The sequence below is a fragment of the Rattus norvegicus genome, chromosome 14 (genome assembly GCF_036323735.1).
Source record: "Rattus norvegicus strain BN/NHsdMcwi chromosome 14, GRCr8, whole genome shotgun sequence".
Taxonomy (NCBI): domain Eukaryota; kingdom Metazoa; phylum Chordata; class Mammalia; order Rodentia; family Muridae; genus Rattus; species Rattus norvegicus.
This window is the reverse complement of record NC_086032.1, coordinates 11,808,815-11,817,596: the sequence shown is the minus strand read 5'-3', so window position 1 is coordinate 11,817,596 and position 8,782 is coordinate 11,808,815.

The window sequence follows — 8,782 nt, the reverse complement described above, 5'->3', positions numbered from 1 at the left end:
CAAAGCCCTGCCCTTCTGCTTCTGTCCCTCCTCCTCACCTTCTGAAAGGACGGATTTTTTTTTTTTTCTGTTTCTGAGCAGCTAGTTCTGACGCTCAGCTCAGTCTTAATTTGCTTATTGGTAGCTTGCATTTTAGCTCCCCAGACCTGTTAAGTCTGTTATCATTTATCCATCTGTTTGACAGCTTCCAAAATTATCAGTGGGTCCCAAAATGTACTGGAATGTTACAATCCGTGACTGAGAGGTGAGGTCTTCTCTGCATTAACAAGCCAGACCAACTGATAAAAACCCACTCACCCACAGCATTCTACACTTGCTGGCGGTCCAAAGCTATTTAGAGACAGTCTACTGGTCGGGAGAGGACATTACAGATTATCCAACTTCATTTGAGTCTATAATTAAATAACCTCATGCACAAATCACTTATAAGCACTACTAGCCCTTCCGCATTCTTCCGCATAGAATCTTAATTTGTGTCTGACATAGAAACCCTCTTCTTAGACCATACAGGGTTCTTGGCAATAAATCCTCACCACGGCGGCCATGTTTGTTGGATGAATCAATCTTTCCCGCAGAAGGTTTAATTCAGTTCAGCATGAGGAACTTGAGGTTGTGGCTTATAATATTGGCAGATGATTGGTAGAAGACCCTTATGAGAAATTTTCACGAGCCGCACAAAAAGCATGAGTCCTCTTACAGAAGTCCCACTTAGTTTCTACTTTAGATGGAGAACTGTTTGCTTAGCTCATTTGAACACTGAACGCTATGGACTGAGTAGCTTATAAGTAACAGAAATTTGTTGTTGGCATTCTGGAGGTGGGGAAATGCAAAACAAGGCACTGGGAGACTTGATATCCCATAGTGCCTCACTTTCCTATTTCTGCCTTTTTAAGGGACAGCAGAGATGAGAGAGCTTTGTGGAGTCTTTGCCTTAAAAAACAAAAGTCTACTCACAATGGCTCCTCCTTGTAACATAAATAACCCCAAAAAGACCCTCCTCAGAGATGGGGAGTTCAGCATACAAAGTGTAGGAAAACATGTTCATCTATAGCATCTGGAGATTCAACTCAAAGAGAAAGAATGTGTGTGTGTGTGTGTGTGTGTGTGTGTGTGTGTGTGTGTGTGTGTTTGCCTCACATTTGAATCTCACCAAACAATAAAGATACTCAAGTTTTGCTTTTGAATTTCTGGTAGAATTGAGAGTCTCTGTGTGACCAAAACAATCTCAAACGTCAGGTCCCTATTCTTCTTCCCCACATATCCATCTAAAGCTAGAGGGCTTGTACTTTGAGGCAGCATAGATGCTGTGAGCAGTGGGGAGATACAGGCTTAAGCAGGCTTCAGTATCATGCACTCTCATGGGATATACCAGCCAGCCTCAGCCTATGAGAGGATGAGGGGAGAGGGGGAGTGCAGAAGGAAGGGTGATAGGGGTTGAAAATCCCAAAGATGTTTCCTTAGTATCTCATCTAAGCTTTGCTACTGGATTCTGATGCCTCATCCCTGTGCAAACTACTTTGCTGTTTGCCTTCCCGAATGCTTCCAGTACCTTCTCCCAGAAGCCCCAGGGGGCTTTGTACCTGGCCCAGGCTGCTTTCTTCTGTCAGACAATTTCATAGCTCTCCTGCTGCCAGTGGGCGGGATAGCCAGACTGCGCCAAGCAATCCAGATAGCATCGCTCTTGGCAGGGAGAGAGATCCGCAGCAGTGACACACTCGAATTCCGGACACTCCCAGGAACCACGAGGGGCCCCCTGATACAAAACCGGAGCTCTACATCATTCATCTGGCAGCCAGGACCTGAGACCTAGAGCTGTTTTCCAGAAGCGTCAGTGGGAACATCAAATCCAGACTGGTTGCTACTATTCTGCAAATATTATAAAAAGTAAATGTTTTCATTTTTCTCTGACAGGTGCTTCTGCAAGCAGTGTCTCTGGGGGGACGTCATGACCATGGTTTTTACTGAGAACATTTAACTTTTTATAAGGCTTGGAAATAATAATAACTGACACAAGGTGAATTCTTTCTGAGCTCTGACTCTCTAAACCCACAGGACAATCTCATCTCTGTTTTACAAATAAAGCAAGATGATGAGGGAAAGTGGTACTACATCATCCCTGAGGCCGAACAACTTGCAAATCCAAAGTTCACGATTAAACAAAAATTATGCTGGGTTCTGAACCCAGCTACTATCATTTTAGCCAACTAAATTGGCGTAAATATTGATTAAGCTCTGTGGTGTAGAAGAGAATACCAGAGAGTAAGCATTACTAGGAAAAAAGGGGGAGGGGGTGAATTTGGTGACTTATTTCTCAACTAAACTTAAATATGAGTATAGACACACCATCAGTATCACCGTGTATTTTGAAGTAAGCAAAGAAATGGGTGTATCCATTTTTACATATTTAAAACAAATTCATCATCAGCCCAAAGGTGAAGTTGCTGACCAGAGAATCTGAAACAGAACAAAGCCAGGTACACACAAAACCTATTCCACTTATGTCCATCCTTATTCCTCTTTATCTAAGGAGGATGGGGAGAGGTGTGAAGTATAATGAGAAGATGTCTCCGTATACACTCTTGTAAAAGTAGAACCAAAGACGTCTGAGCCACCAACAAGCCAGGAAGCAGAAACCATGAGTCCTGCAGACTCAGCCAGGAAGCACTTGTAAGAACTTGGGGGTGGTTCTGTTCGTTAGGTTCCAACCTGGAGGTGCTAGCATTTCAGCTATAGAGTTTAATTATCAGATTCCTCTGTGGGGGGGGAATGAGGAGGAGGAGGAGGAGGAGAAGGAGGAGAGGGAGGAGGATGAGGAGATGATAACCGTGATGATCAAACCCAAAGTTCCACATTTTTGAAAGAGAAATAATCCTATTCTCTTGGTCGCTTAGACAGCCATTCAAATAGCCCAGGAAGACTTTTGTAACACTATGAGCTTTTTTCTTGAGAGCCTCTTCGCCTCTCTTTATTTCTTCAGCTGTTGTTTATTTACGTGCAGGTAGTCTCTATGGCAACAAGCCTGGCTGCAGTAGTAGAGGATGTGGAAGTAGAGGGTAGATCATTGTATTAGGTTTCTCTAGAGTCAAGGAACTTATGGGTAGTCTGTTGATGGCTTACAGTCTATAGTCCAACTCCCAGTAATGGTCAGCAGCAGCTGGGAAGGGAAGTCCAAGGATCCAGCAGTTGCTCAGTCCCACAAGGCAAGCAGGCAAAAAAGAGATAGGCTCTTCCTTCTTCCGATGTCCTTATTGGAAAGACAGAAGATGTGGCCCAGATTAAAGCTGTATACCACCATGCCCGGATCTGGTACTTGCTTTGTCCTAGATGATCTTGAACTCAGAGATCTCCTTGCCTTAGTCTCCTGGGATTCATAGCCACTATGCCTCAAGATCTCCATGCCAAGATCCGGGTCAGAAATTTGTATCTCCCAGCCTCAAGATCAGGATCACAGGTGAGCCCTCCAGTTCTAGACTGGAGCTTATTTCACATATAGTCAAGTTGACAACCAGGAACAGCCACTACGATCATGTAATGGTGCTGATTGGAGTGCGGGAACAGAAGAGCATCTTGCACCAGGAGGAGGGGGAGATGTCAGGCAGCTGGGGAAGCAAGTGTGGGCCAGGGCCAAAGGCCATCTACATTGGAACTTCAGGGCCACTTCTAAGCCCCAATTCTTGCTTGCTGTCATCTGATCAGATGAGTCCTCGAAGCAACACTTTCGATAGGAACAAGTACAGAGCTGCTGTTGTCCTCTTGTGATAAAACCAGAGGGCCTCCGGTCCTGTGCTCCTTCTTCATCAAATAGATCCACAATGGACAACTAGGCTGTGCACTGTGTTTCATGAAGGCATTAATCTTCCTGATGCTCCATATCACCAGAGCCACACAGCCCAGAGTGAGCACTAGCCTCAAATGTCTCTGCCCTATTGATGAATTGGAGAAGGGAGATGAGACAGGGGCTAGAAGAAAGTCTCCAGGGGCATCACAGTACTACCCTCCTGGTGCTAATGAAAGAACAGTCTGGACACCAGTTGGCCAGCACAATGACCACCTTGTGAAAGCCTTGGGACTTTCCAATATTCATGGCCAAGTTCACCTGAGGTCTACATCCTCCACCCAGGCCTTGAGCAGGACCTTATGTAGCATAGAGAAAGTACCATAAAAAACATGAATGTGGTGAGCTATCTGTACCCAAGGAATCAAGTGTCACATCAATGATGGAACCACGTAGATGATATGTAAACACATGGGGAGCACTCCTGACAAACTTGAGGATCATAAGGACTTCACTGCAGTACTTGAAGGAGGCCTTCATGAAGCCTCCTGGCTTCTATGGGTCACTAGGAATAGGCATCAGTGACAGAGTTCCTTATGAGTTGCAAGCGATATATGCCAGCCTGGGCCTCATAGGCAACCAGGTCTTACACTCAGCCTCCAGAAGGTAATCAATCCACTTTGGCTCCTTCTCCAACTCGATGCAATGAACTTCACCTACAACTACAATGGTTGAATCACTAGCCTTCAGCCCAGGTGGGACAGGGTTTCTTGACCATGCTCAGAAGCATCTGTGTGGAGCAGATAACAGGATTCCCAGCTCTGATGCAACACCTGATCATCATCCTCCGAGCGAGGAAGACCTCCCCTGAAAGACTCTCGGTGCTTACTTAGGTCACCACAGCTGCCATAATCCTGTGACTGCTCTCCCAGATCTCATCACACCTATGACCTCCCTTGTATTCTATATTTTGCTGACAGTCTTGATGTTCTCCTCTCTCTCTCTCTCTCTCTCTCTCTCTCTCTCTCTCTCTCTCTCTCTCAGGACCTTCTTTAAGAACATCAACTGCCTTGCAGATGAAAGTTGCAGACACCATGTCTATAGCTTGCTAACTCCTAACTTCAGATCCTGGATGACCCTCTCTGGCAAGATCCACAGAAGCACTTGGAGGGTCCACATCCTTTTTGTTCCCCAAGGAGCCACCATTTTCCTCACCTATTGCCAAGAAGTCAAGATCTTGCTCCTTCACCTGAAGTGAACTAAGCCCTTTACCAGGTAAGTCCTTCCCTCTCCCACCAGTTTGCAAACGCCCTTGTCATCCACAGTGATCTTGAGAATGGCTCCCCTATTTAGCTCCTCTCTGCAGCAGTGCTGCCCTTAACAAGCACAGTTGTATCTTCTCTGGTTCCTTAATATGCAGAACACCAGCAACAGGCCGCATGGGAAGTACAAGTTGCAGGAGAATAGTTCTGACTAACCACATCACCCCAGACTTCATCACCTCCTTCAATCAACATCTGCCCCTACATCAGGGAACAGGACCCAGGGTACAGATGACACTGATGTTTCAAGTTCCTGTCTATGCAGTGTGAGTGCTCCAGTAACATGTCAAGCAAGGTTGTGTGCAGCTGCTGGATCTGAATGAAGGCAGTTCGTTGTGTACATTGTAGCTTTTGCATCATTTTTCCAGGCCTCGGGTATGTCAGTTCTTCTGAGATACAAAAGTGGAGAGGACTATAGGATTGGGGTGCTTAGCTTCTATATGGCTGAAGGAGGGGGTAAGAAATTTCTTTATAGCTACTTCTCTGCATGCATCCTTAGCCTAATGTACTATATGACATCTCTCTCCACTTCCTTTAGAGAAAGACAAACACTCCCTTTCCAGTCCAGTATAAGCTATTATGGCACAGTGCTCTATGCCTTTCCTAGTAGACTTTCTATAACTTACTGGAATCACTTATGAATTCACTCTTCTTCCAAAACCATATTTTGAAACTGAGAATCTGTTTCTTTTCCTCACCAGTATCCTCAGCAGTTCCTGGCACATAATAATTGTTCAATAAATGCTAACTAAACCTTTCTGTAATCCAATTTCTTCACATTCCAGATGAGTCTGGACTTCTGGACATATAGCTTACTTCCTAGGAAGAGACCATCCAAACAACAACACAGTTTCTCAGAGGAATGTGTTATCCCAAGAAGAAGTTTAAATAAAGTTATAGTTGTCAGTAATTGGTATATGGGACAAATGATAGTGCATGTGGGGTTAAATAAACTGTCCTAGCTAAATGCAAGCAAACACACATGTACCTGCAATGACTAGAAACTCAGTTATCAGACCTACAAGGAAGAATGGCTTTAAGCTTTCTAACATCTGGGTATATTTTCCTAGAAAGATAAATACTTACCTTAGAGAAACATGGGCAGGAGTGTAGGAACACACACACACACACAACCATATATGCAAAGACATTTTTTTAAAATGTAATGCAGATGCCTATGTTCATTAATTATACACACAAAAATCCAGTCCATACAAAATCTCAAGCTACAGAAGATAGAGTGAGTCTTCAGAATGGGATGACTGAAAATCCAACAGAGAGTACATAACTTTATTCCCAAATGAATGATTCATTTCATCATTTTTAGTTATTAACATCCCCAAATCTTCCATAAGCCAAATAAATAAAAACCCAATAGATAAACAAACAAATAAAAACCCATTATTTCTAGATAGCCATAATTAGCTAACTCTAAAAACTGAAGTTTAGAGATGGGGTAAGACAGTTTGCTAAGGAAAGAGAGAGTTGAGGTGTAGAATTGATTCCTTGACCCAGGAGCCTGGTTCTCTGTCTTGCATTTTATAGTTTTTAGAGCGACAGCAGCCACTTGGGGCTCCTAGGAAACAACATGAGAGCAGGCGCTGATGTTCTGTGGGTGTCAGGGTGGAAAGAGGAGGGAGAGATGGCCTTCTGAACCATCTAGACTTTTCTGATTCACTGTCCCTACCCTAACAGAAAATGTGTACTCTGAAGTCAAGCTATATAAAGCTCACTAAATGTTTTCTGGAAGCACTGTATACTGACAGCCACTGAATCTAGCTTTGTATATACAGATAGCTGACCACATATAACTAGCATCTATCAACACTTCCTAGTTTGCTAGGTTAATTGAAATTTGGAGGAAAGACATGGTCAAGTCCTGGGGAAATCAAGTTTCCATTGTCTTCAAAAGCTACATAGATGCCTTTCTCTTCTTATATTGAATACTTCCTTCCAAAGCATCTCAAAGGATGAATGGGCATGTCTTTCTCTGTGTAAACAAATGGATTATTTGCCTATAACAATGTATCTATTGTCACCCTTAAAAGCACAAATCCCAAAAATATATTACAAAAGACAACACCAATAACAGAGTTAATAAGTAGAAAATCCACACCTTCCACACTGAAGATCCCCCTTATAAACATTTAGAATACTATCAAGTGTAGACTTAGAGTTTTCAAAACCTATTTTATTTAGGGTTTTTAAATGCTTACCTCCAAGGCTACCAAGATCAGGTAGGGGAGAAAGGAGGTTCAGAGGAAAGGGGAGTTTGTAGACCTGTTTAGAAGTAGTCCCTTGGAGCAATTCCATTCTTCATTGTCAGGATACCAGCAGACCAGTCCAATAGCAAACACCAAACATGAATTAGTAGCCACAGCATGATTAGAAGTGGCCAGAATCAGCCAGAATGCCCTTAGAAATTCTCTGGCTTATTTCTCTTGAAGTAAATAAAGACCAAGGAAAACCAGTGAAGACCATTGAAGAATGGAGAAAACCAGCGAAGACCAAAGAAGACAAGAGAAGACCAACAAAGCATTGCCCAGTACAAGAACATCCTCTCACTGTTTGTGAAGTTCCATTTATATTCTTTCTAACCATCACGAGCCCTTTCAAGTGTCTGTTTTCAGCAAGGCCTCACATGCCCTCTCACAAGACAGCTTCCAGAAAAACATCACATGGCATAACTGAGTTTTTAAAGAAACCAGAAAGTTCCATTTCAATCTAGTACTGCATCTCCTGTGATTCAGATGTATTTCCCAAAGTTATAATATTGAACACAGGACACCTGGACATGCTCATACACAAAACAAGCTTAGAGAGTAGAAAAGATACAAGATTTTGCATAATTTGATTTTTAAAATATGTATCACATAAGAATATTCTATTGTTCCAGCAATGTAAATTAGACCTGAAAACTGGTCTTTGGATCCTTTAGTGAACGGGGAAACAAAAACAATGTGTCTGACTTGAAGGGAGAAGGGACCTCTATTCCATGAAGGCAATGGTTGGCATGGAAACCGTTTCTTCCAAGTTCTACCTCTCTGCCTTGATTTCCCCTTCTTCACTGCTATCAGACCCCAGGGCACCCTCCCTCTCCATCTTCTCTGTCTCTCTCCCTTGCCTTCTCCTTAACTGCTGTGGTCATAATCCATCGCTGCATCTCCAGAGACCGATACTAACAGCTTCCTGAGAAAGTTCTGCTCCTCTCCTTACTGTTTTACAAGGCTCTCAGGTTGAAGGTTTTTCCTCTGGAGTTCTTTTGACAAGGGAGGAATCCTGGGAATCACAAGCGATCACTCCTTCACCGGGAGCAGCCATGGGAAGAAAGAGTAACCCAAGGGAGGAAAATGTGATAAAAAAACAACTGCTTAGAGTGGTGTTTGGAGACAATTATGTAAATATTTATGCAAAGACAGCTTTGCAGAGCACACCGAGCTGCATCAGAGCTGTTCCCTCACAGGCAGCCTCACAGTTGGATCAACAGCCTGAAAAGCAGATGTGCCAATTTCCTGTATTTGATTATGATGATTCCTAATTATGCCAAAGCTGTGGCAGTGTCCTTCCCTAGAATGACTCTTAATTTTGTTTTGCTAAAGCATACACACAACCTGCTCCGGACGTGTCATTTATCGTCACGTTCGGTCCATGAAACACTCATTTGCTTGCTGGGCAGTGCCCAGGA